The 15,403-nt window shown below is 34.7% G+C and overlaps 1 long non-coding RNA gene and 1 pseudogene across 2 annotated transcripts in view; both read left to right on the forward strand.

The window, feature by feature from the left end:
• The window catches only part of LOC149990556 (uncharacterized), an 89,316-nt gene that overhangs the window by 31,883 nt on the left and 42,030 nt on the right, over positions 1–15,403 (forward strand). The gene's annotated exons all lie outside the window — the stretch shown is intronic.
• Positions 205–9,186, forward strand: LOC149990559 (dnaJ homolog subfamily B member 6-like; annotated as a pseudogene).

Raw genomic sequence — 15,403 nt, forward strand, 5'->3', positions numbered from 1 at the left:
TTATTTGCTCAGACACATCAGAATGTAATTTTTTGGCAAATATTTTCTAGGTTTTTCCGTCTGAGGTGTTGAGAACAGGTTTCAGTGTTCACTTTTTTTCCTCCCTTTAATATGTGACTTCAGACTTTGGGGGAGGCAGTATCCTAGTGATGTATGACAAATAGGTCTTTTCTAAAGATTGATCTAAAAGAGAAAGATGCGAGAATGGAGACCCAACAAACCCCTCCAGAGTGGATGAGCTCACAGACCAACTATGTGATTAGAGGGTTGGAACTTTCAGTACCACTACCAGCCTCTGGAGATTAAATCAGTCACCATAGGCCAATGATTTAATCAATCATGCCTTTTCTTTTTTATTTTTTTTAAATGAAGCCACCATAAAAATGCAAGTGCCTGGAGTTTGGAGAGCTTTGGGGTTGGTGAACACATGGAGATGTTGGGAGAGTGGCATGCCTGGAGGTGGTCTGGAAGTTCTGCACCCCTTCTCATATATACATTGCTCTATGCATCTCTTCCATCTGGCTTTTTCTGAGTTAAATCCTTTTCCAATAAACTGGTGCTCTAGTCAGTAACATGTTTCTCTGAGTTCAGTGAGCTATCTAGCAAATTAATCAAACCCAAGGAGGGAGTTGTGGGAATTTCTGATTTATAGTCAGTTGGTCAGAAGTACAGGTGAGACAACCTGGAGTTGGATTGGCATATTGAGTTGGAGGGCTCCTTTGAACCTCCAATCTGCGACTAGTGGGTCAGAAGCACAGGTAACCTGGGCTTTCATTTGGTGCCTGAAGTGTGCATATATATGTATGTGTGTGCATGGGGACAGTCTTGTAGGATTGAACCCTTAACCTTTGGAATCTTATGCTATTTCCGGGTAGGTCGTGTCAGAATTGAGTTTAATTCTCAGATACCTTGCTGGTGTCTGAGAATTGTTGGTTGGTGTGAGGGATCCCCCACCCCCATGGTGGTACTGGGTTTGGGAACCCAATTTAATATAAAAGCTCCCCAATTTCATCTATAGAGTCAGTGTCATCCAAACCAAAATCTCAGCAACCTCTTTGTAGATATAGCCAAGCTTATTCTAAAATTTATATTAAAATGCAAAGAAGTTAAAATAACAAAAGCAGTTCTGAAAAAGTAAAAAATAGTTTGAAAGATCACACTACCTGATTTATACACTTCTAAAGATGGAGTAATCAGTGGTATGTGGTATTGGTGAAACACAAGGGTCAGTGGAACAGTGTTAGGAGTACAGGACTAGACCCACAGAAATCTAGTTAATTATTTTCAACTCGGACGCAAAAGACCAATATGGAAAGGATAATCTTTTTAACAAAAGGTGCTGAAACAATTGGAAGACCACATGTTAAAAAAATGTGTGGACATATAGCTTACTCATTATACAAATATTAATTAAAATTACCACAGAGACACTTTATTTTGGGGAAAACATGCATTTTTAGAAACAGTACTGACAGCACAGTATTAATGCTAGTTGAAAACTATTTCTTAAAAGAGTATGGCAGGTTTTTCTTTTTTAACAGATTTTATCTTTCAGTGCAGTTTTAGGCTCATAGCAAAACTGAGAGGAAGGTACAGAGATTTCCTATACCCCTTACCTCCACAAATACTTTACCCTGCCCTGATTATCAGTATTTCCAACCAGAGTGGTACATTTTTAATGATGAATCTACATTGACACATCAACATCCAAAGTCCATAGTTTACATTTGGGATCATTCTTGCTGTTTGTTGTACCTTCTGTGGCTTTGAATAAATGTATAATGCCATGTATCCATCATTAAAAAATCAAACAGAGTCTGCTCTAAAAGCCCTCTGTATTCCACCTATTTCTCCCCCCAACCCCTAACCTCAGGCAACTACTACTGATCTTTTTAATTTCTCCATAGTTCTGTCTTGAACGATGGTTTTGTTTTGTTTTTATCTTTTGTACTTCTGTTTGCATCGTTGATATTGGGTTGTTTAGGCTGACCTATGTTTGAGTTTCCTGATTATTTGTGTTGAGTTTACTTATGCCTTTTTCATTTGTGTTAATGTGTTTTTTATTTCTACCATTTTCATTTGATTCTTTGAGTTTCCGTCTCTCTTCTGATATTACATGAGTGATCTTGCCTGTTGTGTACATTTTTAACATAACTTCATTATTTTAAATGCTCTGTTAGTTCCCAAATCTTGTATCTGAGTCTGGTTTTGAAGTTCGCATGTTTTTCAGTCTGTTCTTTGTCCCTTTGATTTTGTATGAATTGTAAATTTTGTTGGTAGTCAGACATGCTATATATAAGATAGTAGATACTGAAGTACATATTTTTTAATCTTTGAGGAAAGCACAACTTTCCTTTGTTTAGGCTATTAATGTAGATTTTTTGTGTGTCAAATCAAGTTTTTGAAGCTTATTATTGTGGTTTCCCTCAGTGTACCAGAGAATTTGAACCTTTGTTTTTGTGTCCCTCCTTGGCTTTGGGTTTCTGACTTTGCACTACTATTCAGAGAGGGCCTGTCTCCTTCAGCTTTCTTCTGTAAACATATCACTATAATTTTACTTGATGCTTGTTAGCATGTGGTTGAGGAGAGAGGGGTATTCTCTACCGTTCTAATTAAGACTCAGTGTTAAGCAGGCACTGTGAATTTGTGTCTTGGGGTATGGCCTTCACAAGTCTTGCATCTTCCGATGTAATGCTAATTTCATCATGTATTTCTGTTCCCTCCCTAGGGCTAAAACTTTCTTTTCTCCCTTTACCCAGATATAGTTGCTTCTCACTAGTGGATGTCCCCACATTGTGAAATTAGGCTTTTGTTCTTAAAGGTGGTAGGCCTGGTATTGATTTTGCTCTGTCCTCTATTCCCAATGCTTTGGGCCCAGGTTTTAACGATCTTCCTTTTATGTTAAGAACTTTTATTTTTGGTAGGAGAGAGAGAGAGAAGTGGGATTTACATGGGCACAATTTCAGCCATAGTTGCTGCTCTCCTTATTTGTCTACATATTTGTCCTCCATAGTTTCTCATAAGAAATTTGCAGTTGAGTTGAATCATTGTTTCCTCATATGAAATGTGTTATGTTTTGTAGCTGCATCCAAACTTATTTTGTGTGTAATTTTGGTTTTTAGCAGTTTCACTATGATATTTCTGAGTGTGTTTTTGTTTCAGTGTATTTTATTTGGGTTTGCTGAGGTGGTTGAATATGTGAACTTAACTTTTATCAAACATTTTTTTCTCATTCTGGCACTCTGATAAGTTGTCTGCTAGACATTTTGATATTGGTCCAGAGGCTGTGTTTTGTTTCAACATTTTTTTGTTGCTGTTCTGTTGCTCAGATTGGCTCTTTTGTCCTGTCTCCATTCTGTTATTAAGGTCTCAAGTGAATTTTTAAATTGTAACTGTAATTTTTAGTTAAAATCTTCAATCTCTCTTTTTCAGCATTACCGAGGTATCATATACCATAAAAATTATCCATTATATATGCACGATTCATTTGTTGTTTTCTTGTAAATTTGTATAGTGTGCAGCGGCCACCACAGCCCACTTTTAGGATTTTTTATTATTCCCCCAAATTACCTCAACCCTGCTTATAATCAGTCCTGCTCCCATCTCAGTACGAGGGTCCCACTGATCTCTGTCTAAAGATCTGCCTTTTCTGACTGTTTTCATATAAAATGAAACATATAATATCTATTATATTGAGTTTGGCCTCCTTCACTTAATAAAATCTTTTTGAGGTTTATTTTTGTGGTAGCATGTAACAGTATTTTATTCCCTTTTTAGAACCGAATATTATTCAGTTTTATAAATATAACACAAGAGTTTTTTCTCCATTCAGCACTCAATAGAAAGTTGAATTCTCGCCCTTTTTTCCTCTTGGCTACAATTAATAAATGCTGCTATGACCACCAGATTAAATGTCCTTGTGTGTTTCCATTTCTCTTACATAGATTATTTAGAGTAGAATCCTGGATTATAGGGTAAGTATTTATTTAGCTTTTATAAAGGAACTGCCAAACTGTTTTCCAAATTGGCTGTACTATTTTACATTTCCACCTGCAATATATGAGAGTTCACATTCTTCCATATCCTCACCATCACTTGGTATTGCCTATCTTTGTGATTATAATGATTTTAGTTTGTATGAAGTGGCAATTCATTGTGGTTTCACTTTCCATTTCCTTAAGCTGTAATGAGGTTGAGCATCTTTTCATTTGCTTATTGCTCATTCTATTGTATTTGGTGGAATATCATTTAAACCCTTTCTCCAATTCTAATTTTTTTTCTTAATGCATAGTAAGACCTCTTTTACAATATATATACATATATTTTTTGACACAGGTCCTTTATAAAAAATATGCTTTACAGATATTTTTTCCCCACTATGTGGCTTGTCTTTTCATGATTTTACTTTTTAAGTTAACCAGAAAACAGAACATCTGTGACAAATATGTAAAGAAAGATTAAATGGTGAAGGTGGAGGTAGAAATCATTCTGTCAGTTCCTTTGTTTGGCTCCACATTTTGTAACCCAGGTGATGGCTTTAGGAAACTTTTTGGTAGAAGAGACCCAATTACCTTCAATTTCTATGAAGACACATTTGAGGACCTTTTGGGGAATCAGAAGGCTCCTATGTAAGCAGGAGCCAGGGCAGAGGGTCATGTTTCTCTGCCTTCAGTCGATTTCTATCTTCTGGAGGCCGATGTTTTTCTTTTTCAAAATATTTTTATTGATTGTTATTATAGTTGTCCCAATTTTTTCCCCTTTGCCACACTCTTCCCAGTACATCCCTTCACTCCAGCACCCACCATTAGTTCATGTCCATGTGTCATGCATATAAGTTCTTCCACCTTTTCATTTACTTTTCTGTTTTTATCATCCCCCCTGTATATTTTATACCTACCAGTTATGGTTCTTCATGCCTGCACCTTTCCCCCCATTCTGCCCCTTCCCCCTCCCTCCTGATAACCCTCCGTATGGTCTCCACATCTAATGTTTTGTTCCTGTTCTAGTTGTTTACTTAGTTCGTTTTTATTTTTTAGATTCATTTGTTGATAGTTGTGAGTTTCTTGTCATTTTAATATTCATAGTTTTTAATGTTCATAGTTCTGATCTTTTTCTTAAATGTGTCCCTTTAACATTTCATATAATGGCTTGGTGATGATGAATCCTTTAGCTTTACCTGGTCTGGGAAGCACTTTATCTGCCCTTCCATTCTAAATGACATTTTTATATATATATAAATGTGTGTGTGTATATATATATATATATATATATACACACACACACACACATTTATTTATTTGTGTGTGTGTGTATTTTTTCTTTTTCTGGCACTCTGATGACTTGTATGCTAGACATTTTGATATTGGTCCAGAGGCTGTGTTTTGTTTCAACATTTTTTTGTTGCTGTTCTGTTGCTCAGATTGGCTCTTTTGTCCTGTCTCCATTCTGTTATTAAGGTCTCAAGTGAATTTTTAAATTGTAACTGTAATTTTTAGTTAAAATCTTCAATCTCTCTTTTTCAGCATTACTGAGGTATCATATACGATAAAAATTATCCATTGTATATGCACAATTCATTTGTTGTTTTCTTGTAAATTTGTATAGTGTACAGCGGCCACCACAGCCCACTTTTAGGATTTTTTATTATTCCCCAAAATTACCTCAACCCTGCTTATAATCAGTCCTGTTCCCATCTCAGTACGAGGGTCCCACTGATCTCTGTCTAAAGATCTGCCTTTTCTGACTGTTTTCATATAAATGAAACATATAATATCTATTATATTGAGTTTGGCCTCCTTCACTTAATAAAATCTTTTTGAGGTTTATTTTTGTGGTAGCATGTAACAGTATTTTATTCCCTTTTTAGAACCGAATATTATTCAGTTTTATAAATATAACACAAGAGTTTTTTCTCCATTCAGCACTCAATAGAAAGTTGAATTCTCGCCCTTTTTTCCTCTTGGCTACAATTAATAAATGCTGCTATGACCACCAGATTAAATGTCCTTGTGTGTTTCCATTTCTCTTACATAGATTATTTAGAGTAGAATCCTGGATTATAGGGTAAGTATTTATTTAGCTTTTATAAAGGAACTGCCAAACTGTTTTCCAAATTGGCTGTACTATTTTACATTTCCACCTGCAATATATGAGAGTTCACATTCTTCCATATCCTCACCATCACTTGGTATTGCCTATCTTTGTGATTATAATGATTTTAGTTTGTATGAAGTGGCAATTCATTGTGGTTTCACTTTCCATTTCCTTAAGCTGTAATGAGGTTGAGCATCTTTTCATTTGCTTATTGCTCATTCTATTGTATTTGGTGGAATATCATTTAAACCCTTTCTCCAATTCTAATTTTTTTTCTTAATGCATAGTAAGACCTCTTTTACAATATATATACATATATTTTTTGACACAGGTCCTTTATAAAAAATATGCTTTACAGATATTTTTTCCCCACTATGTGGCTTGTCTTTTCATGATTTTACTTTTAAGTTAACCAGAAAACAGAACATCTGTGACAAATATGTAAAGAAGGATTAAATGGTGAAGGTGGAGGTAGAAATCATTCTGTCAGTGCCTTTGTTTGTCTTCACATTTTGTAACCCAGGTGATGGCTTTAGGAAACTTTTTGGTAGAAGAGACCCAATTACCTTCAATTTCTGTGAAGACACATTTGAGGACCTTTTGGGAAATCAGAAGGGCTCCCATGTAAACAGGAGCCAGGGCAGAGGGTCATGTTTCTCTGCCTTCAGTCGATTTCTGTCTTCTGGAGGCAGATTTTCTTCCTCATTTTTTTTTTTAGTATATTTTACTGATTATGCTAGCAGAGTTGTCCCAATTTTTCCCCCTTTGCAACCCTCTGCCCTGTATATCCCTTCCTTCCTGCAATCACCCCTTAGTTCATGTCCATGAGTCATGCAATAAGTTCTGCTTTTCCATTTACTTTCTTTTATTTTTTCCTTTTTTAAAAAGTATATTTTATTGGTTATGCTGTTACAGTTGTCCCCATTTTTTTCTCTTTTGCCATCCTTTGCCTGGTACATCCCTTTCCTCCAGCAATCCCACCTCCATTAGTTCATGTCCATGGGTCATGCATGTAAGTTCTTTAGCTTAACCCTTTTCTATACTATTCTTAACATTCCCCTGTTTATTTTGTACCTACCAGTTAAGCTTCTTGATCCCTGCACCTTTCCCCCTATCCTGCCCCTTCCACATCCTGTCTGATAACCCTCCATATGGTCTCCATATCTAATGTTCTGTTCCTGTTCTAGTTGTTTACTTAGTTTGTTTTTATATTTTAGATTCATTTGTTGATAGTTGTGAATTTGTTGTCATTTTAATATTCATAGTTTTGTTCTTTTTCTTAAATGTGCCCCTTTAACATTTCATATAATAAGGGCTTGGTGATGATGAACTCCTTCAGCTTTACCTTGTCTGGGAAGCACTTTATCTGCCCTTCCATTCTAAATGATAGCTTTGCTGGAAAGAGTAATCTTGGTTGTAGGTAGGTCCTTGCTTTTCATCACTTTGAACACTTTTTGCCAGTCTTGCATGCAAAGTTTCTTTTGAGAGATCCACTGATAGTCTTACTGGAACCCCTTTCTAGGTAACTCTCTGCTTTTCTCTTGCTGCTTTTAAGATTCTATCTTTTACCTTTGGCATTTTAATTATGATATATCTTGGTGTGGTCCTCTTTGGGTCTAGCTTGTTTGGGACTCTGTGCTTCCTGGACTTGTTTGTCTATTTCCTTCACCAAATTAAGGAAGTTTTCCTTCATTATTTTTTCAACTTAAGTTTTCGATTTCTTGCTCTTCTTCTTCTCATTCTGGCACCCCGATGATTTGGATGTCGGTACATTTAAAGTTGTCCCAGAGGTTCCTAAGCCTCTCCTCATTGTTCTCCATTTGTTTTCTTCTTTCTGTTCTGGGTGAATGTTTATTTCTTCCTTATGTTCCAATCTGTTCATTTGAACCCTGGTTTCCTTCCTCTCACCACTAGTTTCATGTGGATTTTCCTTCATTTTATTTAATGTAGCCTTTACTTTTTCCCTTATGTGTTTGTTGTACTTGGTCATTTCTGTGAGCATTGTTATAACTGGTGTTTTGAACTCTTCATCTGTTAGGTTGGCTATCTGCTCGTCATTTAGTTCTCCCTCTGGAACCTTGATCTGTTCCCTCTTTTGGGTTATGCATCTCTGTCTCCTCAACTTGACAGTATCCTGTGTTTGCCTCTGTGTATTAGGTAGAGCTGTCACACCTGTTATGTTGTAAGGGGAGGAACCTTAGGTATTTGGGAGTGCTGGGTGACCAGTTTCACAGCCTCCTGGCACTGTATGTTGGGGAGAAGTCAGAGAGGGAACAATGCTCGGCACTCGCCCCTTTTCCAGTCACTTCACCTGCTTCCTGTATGCAATTGGCACCCCTCTAGCTGTTGCTCTGATGATCATTCCCAGAGTAAGTGGGTTTGCAGGTGTTCTAGGACCCTGGGGTCCCTCAAAACAGGCTATCCCGAGAAACAGGAAGGTTCTTATTCCCCCCCGCACCCCCCACTTTTCATAGCCAGAAGCAATAAGGCTTTATTTTCCTGGCGCTGGAACCATGAGCTGTGCAGTCTGGCCTGAGACTGGGATTGCTCCCCAGGTGTCCCTCCAGGCTTTTGTAATGTGTGGCTGCTTTCTGCAGGCCAGCGACAGCAACTGCCTTGCTGCTGCTGCTACCACACCACATTCTCCACCCTGGCTCTCCATTTCCGCTTCTCCTACCCCTCTAGATGAGTATTACGTCTTTATATCTTTGTTTGTTGGACTTCCATGCAGTTCAATTTTCTGGTTGTTCTGGTTTTTTGTGTTTTGAAGTAGATGTAATCCTAATGGTTGTGCAAGGAGGCAAATCATGTCTACCTATGTCTCCATCTTGACCGGAAGTCCGGATTTTCTTCTTTTGATACAGGATTTACTTCCTTCAGTTCACTAGGTCAGGGAAGCCTGAGTTCATTCTCTAAATCATTCGGTGGAAGCGGGATGGGAAATTTCATATCTATTTTAACTTCTAAAATAGTTAATGGCAGAAAAATCACTACAGGGAGATTGTCAATATTACAAAGAGTAGAAGTTGAGGATGTCTAAACATCTTAATGATAAATGGCAAGGAGCAGCTGCACCACTTGCATAACAAGTAATTCAATGCAGGGATTAAACAGAAAAGTTGAACTATAACAAGCACCATTTGAGGATTAACAGGAGCACTTTCCGAGGATTTTGAAAAACTCAATATTCAGTTTATACTGAATCTAATTTGTAATCAGTTCATTGTAGTCCCTATTTGATATAGACTTGAGTATATTGTTGGGACCACACAATAGCACCCCTTTTTTATACTTAAAAGTGTTCTAAATTTCTGTGTGCACTTTACTTTCTTATTAAATATTTCCCAAGATGGCCGTGATTCTTTCCTGTACTAACAGTAGTGTAGACCTGCTTTTCCATTGTGTTTGAACATGAGTCAAGTAATCTTGCACAAAAATAATTTCAGTTTTGTTTTTAGTATTTAGTAGTTTAAGATATTAATGCCTTAATGGTAATAATTTTCTGGTTTAATAGAAATTCAGTATGTTTCCTAGTTGTGCATGAATGCTGGTAATGTAGTAGCAAATTTTGACAGTTGTTTAAGATGTTAAGCTTAGCTTTAAAATAATAAACCTGGTAAACTGGGTCTTTGTCGCTTGCTTAAAATATAAAAGAAGTGCGGATGTGTTTGATGTATTGCTGAAATTAAAGAAGACCAAAATAAATACAAAGGCATACTCTGTTTATGGCTTGGGAGATCTAATGTTCTTAAGATGGAAATACTACCTAAAAGAATTTATAGATTCAATGTAACCCTTATCAGAATTTCAATGACTTTTTTTTTTTTTGGTAAAAATAAACCCATCCTGAAATTCATATGGACTATCAGGAGACCCATATTAGCCAATACAATCTTAAAAGAGATTAATAAACTTGGAGGACTTGCAATTCCACACTGTAAAACTTTCTAGAAAGCTATACCAAGCAAAATAGTATGGTACTGGTATTAAGGAAAATTACACCAGTGGAATAGGATATAAGGCCCAGAAATAAACCATCATATATGTGATTGATTCATTTTTGACAAAGGTACCAGGACCATTTGATGGGGAAATAACTGTTTTCACAGGTGATATCTGGAGAACTGGATATTCACATCTTAAAGAATGAAATTTTACCCTTATAACATATACATAAATTAACTCAAAATTGATCAATGACCTAAAATTTCAATGTGAAATTGTAAAACTCTTAGAAGAAAACGCTGCCCAAACTCCTAATGAAATTGGATTTGGTGATTTCATGAATGACACTAAAGGCATAAGAAACAAATTTAAAAAATAAATTGGACTTCATGAAAATTAACAAACTTTGTGCATCAAAGGATACTATGAATAAAGTGAAAGACAATCTAAAAAATTAGGTAGAATATTTTCAAACTAGATATCTTATAAGAGATTATTGTTCAGAATTCGTGAGTAATACCTAAAACTCAACAACAGAAATAGAAACAAAACAATTCAAAATTGGGCAAAGGGCTTAACTAAACATTTCTCCAAATAAGATATACGTATTACCAATAGCCTCATGCAAAGATGCTCAACATTATTGTTCACTAGAGAAAATGTAAATAAAACCACAATGAGATAACATTCGCTCCTACAAGGCTATCTATAATTTAAAAAAATAAAGTTAAGTGTTGACAAGGGTATGGAGAATTTGGAACCATTGTGCATTGATGGTGGGGATGTGAAAATACACAGTTTCTGTGTGAAACAGTTTGGCAGTTCTCAAAAGCTTCAACATAAAGTTACCGCAAGACAGTCAATTCTACTCGTAGATATATATTCAAAAGAATTAAAAACAGGGGCTCAATCACTAACTTGTACAGTGTTCATGGCAGCATTATTCACAATATCCAAAAGGTGTAAGCACCCCAGGTGTCAATCAGCAGATGAATGATAAACAATATAAGGTATATATGAATAATGTAACATGATTCAGTCATAAAAAGAATGAACTGTTGATTCCTCAAAAAACTAAAAATGGAACTGCCTTTTGAACCAGCAATTCCATTGCTAGGATAAAAAAAAAAAAAAAAGAATGAACTGTTGATATATGATATAACATGGGAGATCCTTGAAAACATTATAGTTAGTGAAATAAGCCAGACACAGATGACAAATACTGTATCCTTTTACTTTTATGACATACCTAAAATAGGCAAATTGAGGGATGGGGCGGGGAAGGGCAAGTCATTGTTTAATGAATATGGAGTTTTTGTTGGGTTTATAAAAATATTTTGGATAATGATTTTGTGTTGATGTTTACAGAACATCGTGGACATATTTAATGTACTGAATTGTACACTTACAAATGGTTATAATAACAAAAATTATGTATATTTCACCATAAAAAAAAGAAGGAAAATCTGCTATTTTGTCATTTTTATATCCTTCGGTGAAATGTCTTGTTGTGTTTTTTGTCCATTTTCTTTTTTCCCAACTTTATTGAATGATAATTGACAAAATATCTGTTTGTTTTTGTAGGGACTAAAGTTTATAGTTTAGAGAACTATACTGAAAAATTAAAAATTATAAATTCAGAATCAAATACATTTGTCATTTGTTTAGAACATTAAAAAGTTACAAAAAACTACAAGATTAAAAAGCTGGCAAATAATCTACATCACAAAATCTAGAAAATAAGGATGTTATTAATGCTTAACACTGAAATTTTTAAATGTTTTTGGCTGTATACTCTTTAATTGTCCAGTAACATAAAAATTGTTTCTTAATAGTATTTTCTATAAAGAATAGAAAATAATTGATTAAAATGTGTTTTAATATATTGCTATTATTGATAGTTTTAACAAGGTATTAAGACAGAAAATCTCCCATATACTTTTATATGTTCTGTGATTAGAAGATTTTCTACAAACCAGCTTCTGGCTTTACACATTTCAAACTGTAACTTTTCTACTACCTACATGTTTTTGGTGCTGAAAGCCATAAGATTAGTTCACGTTTTACCAGAACTTCTAGCCCTGTCAAATGAATTTGTATAATGGGCAATAGGCATGTTACTGAAAGCTACTTAGAACTGGCACAGCTAGCAATCATTTAGCTGTACACTGAAGGTACCGTGAACCATTCAACTACATCCTACTACACAGGAAGTACATATATCCCCAACTGACCTTTTCCTTTACTGGATCCCAATAAAGCCTATATATATTTAAAGTATACAACATAATTATTTGATATAAGTGTATATTGTAGGATGATCGCTAAGATCAAGATAATGTAACATATCCATCAACTCACATGTGTGTATATGATGAAAACTCTTAAGATATACCTTAGCAAATTCAAAGTATACATTGCCATGTTATTAATTATAGTTACCATGTTGTGCATTAGATTATCAGAACTTATTCATCTTCTATCTAAACATTTGACCTACATCTATCTCCCCATTTCCTGCTCCTCTTAATCTATGGCAACCACTGTTCTACTCTCTCTATCTATGAAACTGACTTTTTTAAAAGACTGCATATAATAGCATAGTGAACTTATCTTTCTCTGTCTAGCATTATTTCACTTAGAATAATGCCATCCAGGTTGTAGCAAATGGCAATATTTCCTTTTTTTATGACTGCACAATATCCCAATGTATATACATAAAATATTTTCATTATCCATTCATTTTGGTCATTTCTATATATTGGCAGTTGTGAATAGTACATGGGTATGCAAATATCTCTGACAAGGTATTAATATCCAAAATATATAAAGAACTCATACAATTCAACACCAAACAAACAATCCAAATAAAAAATCGGCAGAAGACCTGAACAGACACCGCTCTCAAGATGACATACAAATGGGCAAATATAAAGATGCTCAACCTCACTGGCTATTAGGAAAATGCAAGTCAAAACTACAATGAGATAACACCTCACACCTGTTGGTATTGCTGTTATCAAAAGCAAAAACAAACAAAAAAACAAGTAATAGCAAGTGTTTAAGAGGTTCTTTGCCCATTTTTACTGTATTTTTCTTGGCAATATTTTGGTTATTACTCCTTTATCAGATATATGGTTTGCAAATATTTTCTCCTAAAGTTTGTCTTTCAATTTTTTGACTGTTTTCTTTGCTGTGTAGAAGCCTTTTAGTTTGATGCAGTCCCGCTTGTTTATTAAGCTTTTGTTGCTTGTGCTTTGGAGTCATATCCAAAATTTTTGCCAAGGCAAGTGTCAAGACGTTTATTACTTAGGTTTTTTTCTATGAATTTTACACTTTCAGGTATTTCCTTTCAGTCATTAATCTATTTTGAGTTAATTTTTTGAGTGGTATAAGATAGGGGTGCAGTTTCTAGTATTTTTAATGCTACTTATTGAAGACACTATGGGCATTGTGTGTTTTTTGGTTCCCTTGTCTAAGATTAGTTGACCTTATATGCACGTGTTTGTTTCTGGGCTCTTGATCCATTGGTTTAAATGCCTGTTTTTATGCCAGTACTTTACTGTGTTGATTACTATTGCTTTGTAATATAGTTTGAAATCAGGACGTATGATACCCTCTGTTTTGTTCTTTTTTTCCTCAGCATTACTGGCTATTAGGGGTTTTTGTGTTTCCATACAAATTTTAGGATAGTTTTTCCTATTTCTGTGAAAAACACCAATGGAATTTTGATACGGATTGCATTCAATCTGTAGATCACTTTTAGGCAGTATGGAAACTTTAACAATATTAATTGTTCTAATTCAAGAACACATTATCTTTACATTTATTTGTGTCTTCAGCTTTTTTTATTGATGTCTTTCAGTTTTCAGTATACATATCTTTCACCTCTATTTAAATTTATTCCTAAGTATTTGATTTTTAAAAATTTATATCCAGGTATTTTAATTATGTAAATCCTATTATAAAATTATAAATTGTGTATCACTTTCATTTACACAGTATTTGTTTACTTTTTCTGTCTATATATTTTATTATTTATTCTATTACAGTTCTCCCATTTTATCCCTTTTGCTCCCCTTTGCCCAGCCCACTCTTCTTTCCCACAGTCAATCCCTTCTTCGTTGTCCCTGTCCAGGAGTCGTTCATACTTGTTCTATGATTAGTCCCTTTCCCTTCCTTCCACCATTCCCTCCTCCCAACTCCCCTCCTACAGCTGTCAGTCTGCTCCATGTTTCCATGTCTGTGGTTCTGTTTTCCTCATTAGTTAATTTTGTTCATTAGATTCTAGTTATAAGTGAGGTCATATGGTATTTGTCTTTCCCCAATTGGCTTTTTTCACTTAGCATAAAGAATCCTGAAACACCAATTCAATAGAACTTATGCACCCCTATGTTCATAGCAGCGCTATTTATAATAGCCAAGTGTTGGATACGGCCCAAGTGCCCATCAGTAAAAAACTGTGGTACATTTACACAATGGAATACTACACAGCAGAAAGAAAAAAGAATTCCTACCTTTTGTGACAGCATGGATGGAAATGGAATATTTTATTTTTTGATGTTATTATAAATGAGATTGTTCTTCATATCACTTTCAGATAATTTTTGTAAATTTATGGGAATGCAGCTGTTCTTTGTGTTAATTTTGTATTCTGTAGCTTTAATTTATTTATTCTAACAGTTTTTAGTGGAGCCCTTAAAATTTTATGTATAAGAGGTCATATTAACTGCAAACAGACACAATTCTACTTCTATTTCATGTGTGTTTATTTCTGCTCTCTCTATTCTGTTTTTATTTATTTTTGAACTATGTGCCTGTTTTTCTCTGATACCATATGTTTTGATTACTATAGCTTTGTAACAAAGTTTCAAATTAGGTCATGTGATATCTGTAACTTTGTTCATCTTTCTCAAGATTGTTTTGGCTATTTGGGGTATTTCATGGTTCCATACAAATTTTAGGATTCCTTATTTTCTTTCTATGGAAAAACTGCTTGTGGATTTTGATAAAGATTTCATTGAATCTGTAGATTGCTTTGGGTAATATGGACATTTTAACAATATTAACTCTTCCCATTTATGAGCATGGCATATATTTTCATTTATTTGTGTATTTTTAATTGCTTTCATCAGAGCCATATAGTTTTCAGCGTACAAGTCTTTCCTGGATTAAATCTATTCCTTAATATTTTATTGTTTTTGATGTGACTGTAAATGGGATTATTGTTTCTTAACTTCTTTTTCTAACCTTAGAAAAAAAGCTTTATGCTTTTCACAGTTGAGTATAAATTTAGCTATGGACTTGTTACATAAAGCCTTTATTATGTTGAGGTATTTTCTTTCTGTACCTAGCTTGTTAAATT

Source organism: Furipterus horrens, unplaced genomic scaffold (genome assembly GCF_987537825.1).
Source record: "Furipterus horrens unplaced genomic scaffold, mFurHor1.1.pri manual_scaffold_17, whole genome shotgun sequence".
In the NCBI taxonomy this organism is placed as follows: domain Eukaryota; kingdom Metazoa; phylum Chordata; class Mammalia; order Chiroptera; family Furipteridae; genus Furipterus; species Furipterus horrens.